The sequence below is a fragment of the Vipera ursinii genome (assembly GCF_947247035.1).
Source record: "Vipera ursinii genome assembly, chromosome: 2".
NCBI lineage: Eukaryota > Metazoa > Chordata > Lepidosauria > Squamata > Viperidae > Vipera > Vipera ursinii.
The window spans coordinates 178294553-178307252 of NC_139513.1; positions in this window are offsets into that span (position 1 = coordinate 178294553).

The following is a 12700-nucleotide window of genomic DNA, read 5'->3' on the forward strand; positions in this document are numbered from 1 at the left end:
TGTGGCTTCCCACTTTTCACACCCCAATTTAGTGAGACAGGAATAAATCCACCAAACTCAGTGGCCTAGCCAAACCTGTAAAAGATTGTGTTGCATATTCATTTCAGATTGTAGTTTTGTTAAAAAACACAAGCATCTCAGGGAATCCAGAAACTCCAACTGCTTTTCCCACCAGCAAGAGTATATTTTAATGCAAGTTTCATCATAGTGAGATGTTATATAATCACTAACCCAACCTTGTTAAGAGTATTAATTAAAAATAAATACTGGAATATTTGCTTATATTCAGGTAGCAGAAATAAAAATGGAATTTTACAGTAAATTCGTAAAGTTATGCATTTTTGTACAAATATGAGTGCAATATAAAAAAATGATGTCACATATCTTCACAAATAACAAGAAAAAAGATGCATCTTTACTTATTTCTGGGCCTCAGTTAGATTCCCCAGCTGTTTCTCCTAATCTCTGCTCCTTTCTTACTTCTCTTTGCAGCACATCCCTCTCTGGCCAAAGAATTGGAAAATTTGAATGCCCTACCTAGAAGGAAGTATACAAACTCAACTTCAAACAACAGTAGTACATGTTAATACTGTATCTTGTATTACTTTATGCAATTTATTCTCAGCAGAGAATCATGATCCTTGTGTAAATAGTGCACAATTTGGATGAGGACCTGTAGCAGGGAATAATGATCACTGTACATAAATGAGAGTGCAAAACACATTCCTCTATTAGAAACTCAGCTCATCCCAACTCTCAGTCCTCATAAATGCAAAGGATTCAAAACTCTCTTCTCACAGGTTGGGGGGGGGGCTGACTCCTTGCCTGACTGCCGCTTCTTCCAGCACAGGTTGGAGCCCTGCAAGACAAAGCCATGCTGCTCACAGAGCTAGTCCAACTTGTCTAGCACTGTAACCAGTGCTGTAAGAATCCAGCTGCAAGATCTATGGGCTGCCTGCCCCCTTTGGAAAGTGACCCGCATCCATGGCAACTCATCAACCCCCTGAAGCAAAGTGGCACCCTCTGCCTCCATGGTTTGGCCACCGGCATCAGTGACCATTTTGCTGCAAATAGTAATTAGGACAGCAGGAGTGTGTACATGTGCAGGCATGTGTGTGTAGAGAATTCATACATCCAGCATTCTAAGAGTGTAGCTTAGCAACACAGTCCTTTAAAACAGACATTTATGCACATAAGGACACGCACACACACAGAACTGCAATTGTCAAAACTGCAATAATGCTACTGTGAATAGGCAATGGAGAAGTAGCAGTGGAGAACCCATTTGATTCAGAATGGAAGACAGATGTTCCAAGCTACCAGTTCTCCCCTCCAGGAAAATCCCCCCACAGTCTAGCCATTGCATCTCTCACCTTCTGTCCGGAGGAGTGGCTTTTTAGGCAGCAGCCATGGCTTCCTCGGCCCACCTCAGTTCTTGTCTCCTCCTCCTCCTCTTTGGTAAGCAATTTTAACAGTCTGTCAGACAGAGCAAGGAATCCACACTGATCACGCCAATATCGTAATTAGACCCTGCGTTGCTGGATGAAACGTTGTTTTAGCATTAGCAGCTGGAATGGGGAAGAGAGAGAGAGAGGAGTGCAACACATACATATGAATGCACACACACAGGCACACACACACACACACAAAGGGAGGAGATAGCGGGAAAGAGAACGCTTCAAGAGGGGACATTCAATGAAATGCCGGCTGTGTCCCTTCTGGGCCAGAAGGGTGAGAGTCACACTATCAAGTAGGCTTAGCTAAAATCCATAAATCAAAGCTTCACTTCCACTTCTAAACAAGACAGCTTCTTTGAATTGAGTTTCCCTGTAAAATACTGTATATAACTGGCCTCATATTTCTACCAATGATTAGTACTACAGGAAAAATGCACTAACGATCCAAATTTGTTGCCAAATATGCTTCAACAACAATTGTTGAGAGCACACATTTCAAACACAGTCAGAGTAACCAGAAAAACATGAATTACTAGTTACAGAAAATGTAATTCAGAGATAACACTAACATCTTGAAATAATTGTAAGAAGAAAAAAATTGGCTTACATTTTTCTACCTGTCAATTTTATCAGGAAAGATCTTTTATAAAATTGCTTGAAAGATCCTTGTGCAATCTCAAAAATCTGTGAACTAGAAGTAGTAGTACACGTGTGTGTGTGTGTGTGTGTGTGTGTGTGTGTGTGTGTGTGTGTGTTATGACATAGCTGGCATTACAGAAACCTGGTGGGATGAAACCCATGACTGGAATGGACTGATGGATGGATATAAATTGTTCAAAAGAAAGAGAACTACAAAAAGAGGAGGAGGATTTACACTACATGTAAGAGAATACTATATATCTATAGAAATGCACATGATCAAAGATAAAAGCCCCCCAGAATCTATATGGGTCAATATAAAAGGGGAAAAAGTGACATTGCCATAGGAATATACCACAGGCCACCCAACCAATCAGAAGAAATACATGGATTCTTTGCCAACCAGTTAACAAAGGTATGTAGGAAGCATATCACAGTGGTAATGGGAGACTTCAACTACCCAGATGTCAACTGGGAGACAAACTGCAGCAAGTGGGAGATCAAACAGATTTCTAACCAACCTAGCCGACAACTTTGTCATCCAAAAGATAGAGCAGGGAACTAGAAGTAAAGCTATACTGGACCTAATTATACATACCCCAAAAACATACCAAAAAAAAACACTGCAAAAGACACACTAGAAACAAAAATTAAAATAAGCAAGAAAATGGTAAGAGAACTCCTACACAACCTTGATGAGTATAAATCACTGGGACCCAACAGATTACATCCCAGAGTTCTGAAAGAGCTGGCAGATGTTATCTCAGAACAGCTGCACCACATCTTTCATAACTCTTGGAGCACCGGGGAAATACCCGAGGATTGGAGAAGGGTTGATGTGGTCCCCATCTTCAAGAAAGGGAAAAGGGGAAAAAAAACAGACCCAGGAAAATACAGACCAATCCATTTAATATCAATACTGGGAAAATCCTAGAAAAGATAATCAAAAAACAGATCTGCAAACAACTAGAAGCAAACAAAGTCATAACTAGTAGCCAGCACAGATTTATTAAAAACATATCATGCCAGACCAATCTCATCTCATTCTTTGATAAAGTGACTAAACTACTAGAACAGAGAAATGCAGTGGACGCAGTATACTTAGATTTCAGTAAGGTATTTAACAAAGTAGACCACAACCTTCTAATTGACAAGCTAGAAAAAGGTGGAATAGACAACATCACCACCAGATGGATCTGTAGCTAGCTGACAAACCGCCCTCAACAAGTAATCCTCAATGTACATCCACAGCAGTAGGTACCACAAGGTTCCAGCTTAGGCCAGTACTCATCTTCATAAATGACTTATATAAGGGAATTGAAGGGGAACTCATCAAATTTGCAGATGACACCAAACTGTCAGGAATAGCCAACACCCCAGAAGACAAACTCAGGATCCAAAAACATCTTGACAAACACGAACAATGGGCCCTATCCAACAAAATGAGTTTCAATGTGGAGGAAAAAAAAGTTTTACATTTAGGCAGGAAAAACCAAAGATACAAATACAGATTGGGCAAGACCTGGCTGAAAAACAGTAACTGTGAGAGGGACCTTGGAGTCCTGGTGGACGATCACTTGACTATGAGCCAGCAGTGTGCAGCAGCAACCAAAAAAAGCTAATACAATCCTGGGTTGTATAAACAGAGGCACAGAAACAAGATCATGAGAAGTACTAGTACCACTTTACAAAGCCCTAATAAGACCACACCTGGAATACTGCAGCCAATTTTGGTCACCATATCACAAAAAAGATGTTGAGAGTTTAGAAAATATTCAGAGAAGAGCAACTACAATGATCAAAGGCCTGGAGACCAAAACATATGAAGAAGGGCTGCAGAACTTAGGTTTGGCTAGTCTAAAGAAATAGGGGAGACATGATAGCAGTATTCCAGTATCTGAGGGGCTGCCACAAGGCAGAGGGGGACAGGTTGTTCACCAAAGCATCAGAGGGAAGGACAAGAAACAATGGTTGGAAACTGATCAAAGAGAGAAGCAACCTGGAATTAAGGATAAACTTCCTGACAGAGAGGATAATCAACCAATGGTACAGCTTACCCCCCAGAAATTATGGGCGCCCATCACTGGAGATTTTTAAGAAGAGTCTAGAGTCTAGACAATCACCTGTCTGAGATGGTGTAGGTTCTCCTGCTTAAGAGGGGGGCTGGACTAGAAGACATCCAAGGTCCCTTCCAGCTCTATTCTATTCTAATTCTTACTAATAGAAAAGAAGTGATAGAGAGAGTTGAAGCTGCCAGAACCTTGGGGGAAAGTGACCACGTCATACTGAAATTCAATATAATGCAAACACAAGCAATAGAAAATAATTCAACCAAAGTCTTAAACTTCAAAAGAGCTGATTTTAAAAAACTCAGAGAGAACCTAGGAAAGATTCCATGGATGAAAATCCTAACTCAAAATGCAGCGGAAACTCTGAAAAATGCTATCAAAAAACCCCAGTCCAGCTTAATACCACTGAAAAAGAAAAACAAGAAAGTCAAGAAGAAACCAACATGGCTGCACAAGGATCTCTCAGACAAACTTAAAGACAAAAAGGACAAGTACAAAAAATGGAAAGAGGGACACATAACTAAGGCTGATTATCAGCAGGCAGCCAGAACATGCAAAGACGAAGTCAGGAAAGCAAAGGCTCAGAATTAACAAAGGCAACAGAAATCAAGGATAATAAAAAAGTTTTTTTCAACATATTAATAACAAGAAAAAGTCAAGGAAACTGTAGGTCCAGTAAAGATAGAAGATGGCAAGGAAGTAACAAGCCATAGGGAGAAAGCAGAGCTGCTTAACTCATTCTTTCCATCAGTCTTCACACAAAAAGAAATTATAGCACAACATACCAAAAAATACTGCAAAAGACAGAAAAGAAATTACCACAAAAATTGCAGGGTCTTGCCCAGGCAGTTGCCAGGAGTAAATAATAAAAACTGACTCAAAATCTCTTTTCAATTATTAAGAATTTTAACATTTTCAAAAAAAAACTGAGTTTTTAAAATAGAAAAATCTATTCTTCAAATCTTTATTCTATTTTTTTATTGTTGAAAAACTCTAGTGTTGACTTTATCTCTAAAAATAACTTTGTCCAATATATTCAAAGCTATGAGGGTTCAAAGGCAGTTAATGTAACTGTTCCAGAGGATTAACAAATGTTAATTGCCATTTAGCTGATTCTGTTAAATTAGGTATATGTATTTGTGTATACACTAACAAAAGCAACATTATTATATAGCTGTCACAGGAGTAATGGTAGTACTAAAGAGCTTGATTGCCAGGAAAAAGCCATATGTGTATGGCAGAATTTTTTTTAAAAAAAAACCTGTTTCCCCATCTTTTCTTATGTAAAATAAACCATCCCATAATTAACAGATCAAGTAGAGAGGTCTTAAGCCACATCTAAAACAGACAATCTTAAAGATTTCCTCGGTGTTTTGCAGGAATTTCATGATGAAAATACTGGGTAAATTCTTCAGAGTGGGGTTTCAAAATAGATGGTGCAAGTTAAAAGAGAACCTCATGACTACCACATTTGAAAACCTAATCCAGAGAAAGATTATTATGGAAATGTGAAAAATGGCCAAGCAGAAAAATCAAACTAGGCTTCAGTCAGTGCAGAAAATCTCTCTTTGAAGCAGAAATAGGTTAAAACAATGTTTTTAGAAGCGCTTGGGAGACAGATTCCACTTTGCAGTTCTTCAGTGTTTAGAAGTTATTCTATGGCAGGGGTGTCAAACTCAATTTCATTGAGGGCCGCATCAGCATTGCGGTTGCCCTCAGGGGGCCGGGTGGGTATGGCCAGGGTGGGCGTGGCCTACTGGGTGGGCATGGCTAGAGTGCCTATGGCCTACTGGGTGGGCATGGCCAGCTCTACATCGTTCGCATCAAGGGTGCCTATGGGGGCCCGGGCAGGAGTGGGACAGATCTGAGGGTCTCTGGCAGAAGGAGGGTCTCTGGGCCAGGGCCATGGCAGTGGGGGCCGTTCCCACACTGTTTCCAGGATGGCGTCGTGGGCCACATGAAACCACTTCGCGGGCCGGATCTGGCCCCCGGGCCTTGTGTTTGACATGTCTGTTCTATGGTGCTGGAATGAATCAAGTGAGTGTGTGTTGGGAGATTACACAAGATAGTAAAACAACAACAACCAAAACCAAAACCAATAAAATGTTCTTGAAATAGGCACTTGCAGGCATGCAAGGATATACAGTTTGTTCAGGGGCGTTTCCATGATCACAGCAAACCATGGCTAGAGCTAGATATGAGAAAAGATTTAGTTAGCATGAAGTCTGAGGACAAACATTTCCCCCTGAAGAGGCCAGGAGTGGGATTTTAAGAAGGAGAAGATGCTACTGATGTCCAAAATACACAGCAAAAATGAATATGCTGTAAATTTTACATAGTCATGCCATTCCAAGTGAGAATTAGGTCTATGCATAAAGAGAAAAAAGCATAATTCAATAACATTCCTTGGACATAAGGTTAGGAAGCTGCTCCTCCAAAAAGCCACATCATCACCACAAATCAGTAAACTGTATATTCAGGTCCAGTGTAGCTACATACTCCACTTGCATTGTATTCTTGCGGAGTACCTTGTAAAATAAACTACTGAAGATTTGTGTGAAAAGGTTTATTCTTTACTAAAGGGTCTTTCCCTAACCTGGTGCCTTTCAAAAATTCCCAACTAGAATTGACGTGCATACTTCTTGTTAACAATGAATATTCCAGTGAAACAAATTGTATTTTCAAGCACAGTTCTCAGTTTTGAAGTATTTTACATTTTATTTTTTTTAAAAAAGTTTTGAAGGACTCATCATTCCCACTGGCATAGTTCAATGTTCAAATTGTCATGGTTCCGATAGATGAAACCAATTAAAAGAACTCAAGGCAAAGATTTCTTCCTTAAAGAACATTTTATTCAGGAAACAAAGTATCGACACTTACATAGTTGAACCCAAGACTGAAGTTCCCTCCCCCCCAGATACAAAGTAACAAGTTTTAATTCTCAGTGTTTTCAAATAACCAAAGTGACCAGCCTGTTTGATATCATGGCTGTGGTGGAGTGCTTGGAGCCTGATATAATTTTCTCCCTTTGTAAGCCAACCCATCTCTATGTGTAAGGATGCTTTCATTGTCCTTAACCCATTGATTGTTAATCAGTTCTTGTTTCAACTGCTTTGTTATAGGATCAACAGGGTTAGGAGTCTTAGCAGATTGGGGGTTCTGCGGGTTTATTTGAGAGATAATCTGTGGTGCGGACATGATAGAATCTATTATTTGCTTGTGCTGGCTTTTATACTGGGGCAATCTGGATAGGACATCAGCTAGAAAATTCCTCCCACCCAGTATGCATTTTAGGGTGAAATTAAAACGATTAAATTATATCTCCCAATGTACTTGTTTGGGAGATAGTTTACGGGGAGTTTTCAATGCCTCTAAGTTTTTGTGATCAGTCCATACTTCAAAAGGCACCTTGCTCCCCTCTAGGTAATGATGCCATGTCAACAAAGCCCATCGAATTGCAAAGGCTTCTTTCTCCCAAACAGCCCATCTTTGTTCAGTGTCAGTGAATTTTTTTGAAGTGTAAGCACAGAGTTGTAAAATCCTGTCACAATTTTTCTGCAAAAGTACTGCTCCTACAGCCACATCGCTGGCATCAGCTTGAATAACAAAAGGTTCCTCTGGGTAGGGGTGCTTTAAGACTGGTTCAGCAGCAAATAGTCTCTTTAAATTCTCAAAAGTGGTTTGGCATTCCATAGTTCATTGTAGTGGCTGACCAGGTCATGGTTTTCCCCCATCTTTGCCAGTTTTTAACAGCTCTGTCAAGGCTAAAGCAATCTCAGCAAATAATGGGATGAATTGATGGTAGAAATTGGCAAACCCCAGGAAGCTTTGTAGCTGTTTTCGAGTTTTTGGAGGCTGCCATTCAAATACAGTTTTCACTTTGGCTGGACCATCTCAATGCTCTCATTGGAAATCCTATAGTCCAAGTAATCCAAATGTGTCTGATGAAATTCACAATTTGACAGTTTGATGTAGAGTTTAGTGCTTAGCAGTTTTTTCAACACCTCTTGTGCTAAACATACATGGTGTGCCATGGTCTCGGTATAGATTAAGATGTCATCAAGATACACCAAAACACCTTTGTACAAATGATCATGTAGCACCTGGTTAATCAGCTGCATGAACATAGCAGGAGCCCTTTGTAATCCAAAAGGCATAACTTTGAACTGATAGCTGCCCAACGGGCTGTTAAAAGCAGTTTTCCATTCATCACCTTCTCTTATTCTCATGTGGTAATATGCCTCTCTCAGATCTAATTTGGTAAAAATTTGCCCCTTTGCCAGATGGGTTAACAAATCCTTCAGTAGGAGGGGGTACATATTTTCCACACTCACAGAGTTGAGCCCCTTATAATCAACACAGAGGCGGAGTAACCATTTTTCCTTTCTTTGAATAGTACTGGGGCTGCTACTTGGGATTTTGCTGGCTCAATGAATCCTCTGGGCAAATTCTTGTCAATGTATTGCTGCAACTCCTCCACCTTGAAGGGGGTCATAGCATACATTTTTGGCTTTGGTAACTTGGCTCCTGGTAAAATCTTGATGGCACAGTCATTTGGTCTGTGGGGGTGATAGGACATCACATTCCTTTTCACTAAACACTTCTGCCAAGTCTTGATATTCACTGGGGATGGTCTCAGAAGCACCTGTCAACTCGCTCGCTGGTCAGCAATGGGCGGGTGGCCAGCTGCTTGCTTCCCACATCTAGCCCTTTGAATTTCTCCCTCAAATGCTTGACTGACTGGCTTTGGATTGCTGTCAGATACTTCCACTCACCTGACTTATCTGATGGCACCACCCACTTAGCTGCTTTACGATCAGGAGAGTGTGACTACTGGGAGGCAATCAGTGAAAGTTCAGCGGCCTTTGAAGAATTCTTCTTCGGCTGGGCTGTCTCTGAGTGCCATGAGTCTCCACTAGGCACGGTCCATTCTGACGACAAGATGTGCTCTCGGATCTTTGACCTCGCCCCTGCCGCTGGAGTCTCAGAAACCACACTCTCTATCAGTGTGATGGCCTGCGCTCCATCCGCTGATGTAGTAGCTATGGTTGTGGTGTTGGTGACAGGTTCCTCTTTCTTCTCCATTTTGGGATCTTCCCTGAGTCTTTGTCAGCCTCCTCTCTGCTTTGGGTAGGTGACTGGAGCTCAGCACCCCGTAAAATTAAAGAAAAAGTGAGTCTTGGGTTAATGTCATGGTTCCAATAGATGAAACCAATTAAAAGAACTTCAAGGCAAAGATTTCTTCCTTAAAGAACATTTTATTCAGGAAACAAAGTATCGGCACTTACATAGTTGAATCCAAGATTGATGTTCCCTCCGCCCAGATACAAAGTAACTGTCAGAACCCACCTCAGCCCACGTCTTAAGAAAGTAGGACTCTTGGAGACAAGATTTTCGAAGAAGGAACTTTTACTAAGAAATAGGAGATAGCAGGCATAATAGACAGGACCTGAGGAATTCCCTCACAGATCGATATTTTTAAAGTGTCCCCAAGCAAACCCAACCCCACATTTCATTCATTCAGTTCCGGATCAGCCAAGCTCCAGGTGGTAAGCCCATCATGGGAAAGGAGAGATAACAATCCATTTGCAGCAGGATCATTTCCACCCTCCTCACACTTCATTTGGAGAAACAAACCAGATCCTGGAGGGTTGCATTTCTCCCTTTCCCACCCGCTTTCCTAGTTGCCCATAAGTTGAGAGGGAATGCCTAGTAAGAAAGCAATTGATTATATTGTGATGGATAGCAGGCAAGCGGAATAAACAAAGGTTTAATTTAATGGAGGAAGTGAAAGCCATAAAGTCCCATGCCTGTTCCCTCTCCCCCCTTTGGAATGGCAGAATCCAGGGGAAGATGAGATTTGGGGTTAGCTCAGAGGAGATAGTTAGAAATGAAATATAAATGGATTCTGACATCCTGCCCCCTTAGAAATAGGAGAGCTCCACCTGTAGAGGAAACAAAATTATAAATGTTAGCCTGGTTTATGGGATATTCTGTATGAAACCTGTTTAGCAACTTAGGTGCTCTGATGTGACGTTTATGGATCCACTTGTTTTCTGAGGAGTGAAGGTGTTTCCAAGCTACTAGGTACTGAATTGCTCCATGATACTTTCTAGAATCTAGGATTTCTTTTACTTCTAAGTGTTGTTTTCCTTCAACATGACAGGAAGTGGTGGTGGTGGGTTTCTTGGCTGTAAGGGCGACTGTTGTTCCCTTTTCAGAAAACTGCAGTGAAAAATTGGGTGCATTTACCTAAGATTTGGGGGTAGTTCTAATTCTACAGTTACTGGGTTTATGATTCTTTTAATTGGAAAAGGTCCTATATATTTTGGTCCACGTTTTTTACAGGGATGAGTGCCGCATAACAGAGTGAACTTCTGTTACTCATCCCAGCTTCTGCCAACCTAGCAGTTTGAAAGCACGTAAAAATGCAAGTAGAAAAATAGGGACCACTACGATGGGAAGGTAACAGCATTCTGTGCGCCTTTGGCATCTAGTCATGACCACGGAGACATCCTCAGACAAGCGCTGGCTTTTCGGCTTTGAAATGGAGATGAGCACCAGCCACTAGAGTTGGAAATGACTAGCACGCATGTGTGGGTGAACCTTTACCTTTACCTTAGGGATTTTAGGTATTTTGTAGATAAATATACCATTTCTCCTACCCTGAATGGTGTGGGTTCGACTCTCTTTTTGTCTGCCTGTGCTTTGTATGCTTGCCTAGCTCCGTCTAAAGCTTTCCAAATGATTGGCCAGGTGTTTTCCAATTGTGCAATCCATTATTTCAGCGATGGGATTTCTGGTTCATTTGGGATTAGTTCTGGCATAGGGTTGAAACTTTGACCGGTGGCTATTTGAAAAGGAGTGTAGCCTGTGCTGGAGTGGACTGCATTACTGTAAGCAACTTCTGCGAAGGGCAGTAGGTTCGTCCAATTTGTTTGCTGGAAATTAATAAAGCATCTTAAGTATTGCTCAAGTACTGAGTTCCCGCGTTCCGATTGGCCATTTGCCTAAGGATGATGACTAGATGACTGTTCTGTTCCAGCCTACGACCAGCCCTGTTTGAATGTCAGGGACAACCCCTTTTTATAGTCAACAGGCGGGGAAAAACCCAACCAAGTTTATTTACAAAGAGTTCAAACAAAAGTTAAATGAAAAGTTCAAGAGTTAAACCAAAAGTTCAAACAAGAATTAACAAGAATAACAGACCAGTACTCTAGCAGAAGATCTTCAAACGGTTGCCTTCAGCAACCAGCACCTCCCACACCTTCCCCTTTTATCAGCAGTCCCAAGGCGTGGCTTCTCATTGCCTTCTCCTGAGTTGCCTCATTGCCTTCCTCTGTTCTGCTCTGCTAGATTGCCTCCTGCTCCTAGCGTCCCTGAACAGAGCCAGCTGTGGATCGTCTTCTTCCAATCCCTTGTGTTCACATGGCTGAGTCTGAGGAGGAACAAGATGGGAGGGGCCAGGCTGAGAGTCCTGCAATGTATCAGAACCTCCCTCTGATACCAAAGGCTCTCCAAACCCCTCCTCCTCCTCCTCTTCAGAATCATCCCACCCAGCTGCCGGAACCATAGGCTGATGCTGAATCACAACGACAGTCCCTGAGTAGTTTCTAAGAGAGATAAAAATTCCTTCCAAACCTTTGATGTAAATTGCACTCCCCTATCAGATATGATGCGTTGGGGTGCTCCATGCAGTCTGTAAATGTGCTGCATGAATAGTTTCACTAAGGTTTTTGTGGTGGGACTCTTTTGGCAAGGGATAAAGTGCACCTGTTTGGAAAACAAATCCGTAACCCCCCAGATGACAGTGTTCCCGTTGCTTTCTGGTAATTCCACTATAAAATCCATGGCTATTTCTTTCCAGGGGGTTGTAACAGTCTGGGCGACTTCCCCTGCAGTCTCTTAGCTATTGTGCATGTTTGGCAGCTGGCCACGTAGCTTTCTATGTCCTTTTTCATGGATGGCCACCAAAATTGCCTTTTAGTTAAATGTAAAGTTTTTACAAACCCAAAATGTTCTGCTGATTTTGTATCATGGCACAACTGCATGAAATTGATCCTTTGGGTGGCAGGTATATATAACTTCTCCCCACCCAGAATAGTCAGTCTTTGATTGTGCACACATGTCTATTTTTCTGGAACTATTCATCTGTTTCCAAAGACTTTAGGAATTTGATTCCAGTTTGGCTATCCAGCTGCAGCTTCATTTTAGCTTGGGCCCTGGTGGTTACTGGTGCTGCCAATTGTTGTTCGGGCATAAGTGGTTTAGAGTCAGTGGCTCATATTGGGGCATGCGAGACAGTGCATCTGCCAGGAAATTCTTTCCCCGCAGTAAGTGTTTAAGTGTGAAATGGAATCGGTGAAAGTGCTGAGACCAGTGGGCTTGCTTAGGAGTGAGTTTTCTGGGTGGTTTTAGTGCTTCCAAATTTTTGTGGTCTGTCCAGACCTGGAAGGGGATTTTATTTCCTTCAAGGAAATGACGCCACGTAAGTAATGACCACCTCACAGTGTAAGCCTCCTTTTCCCACACAGC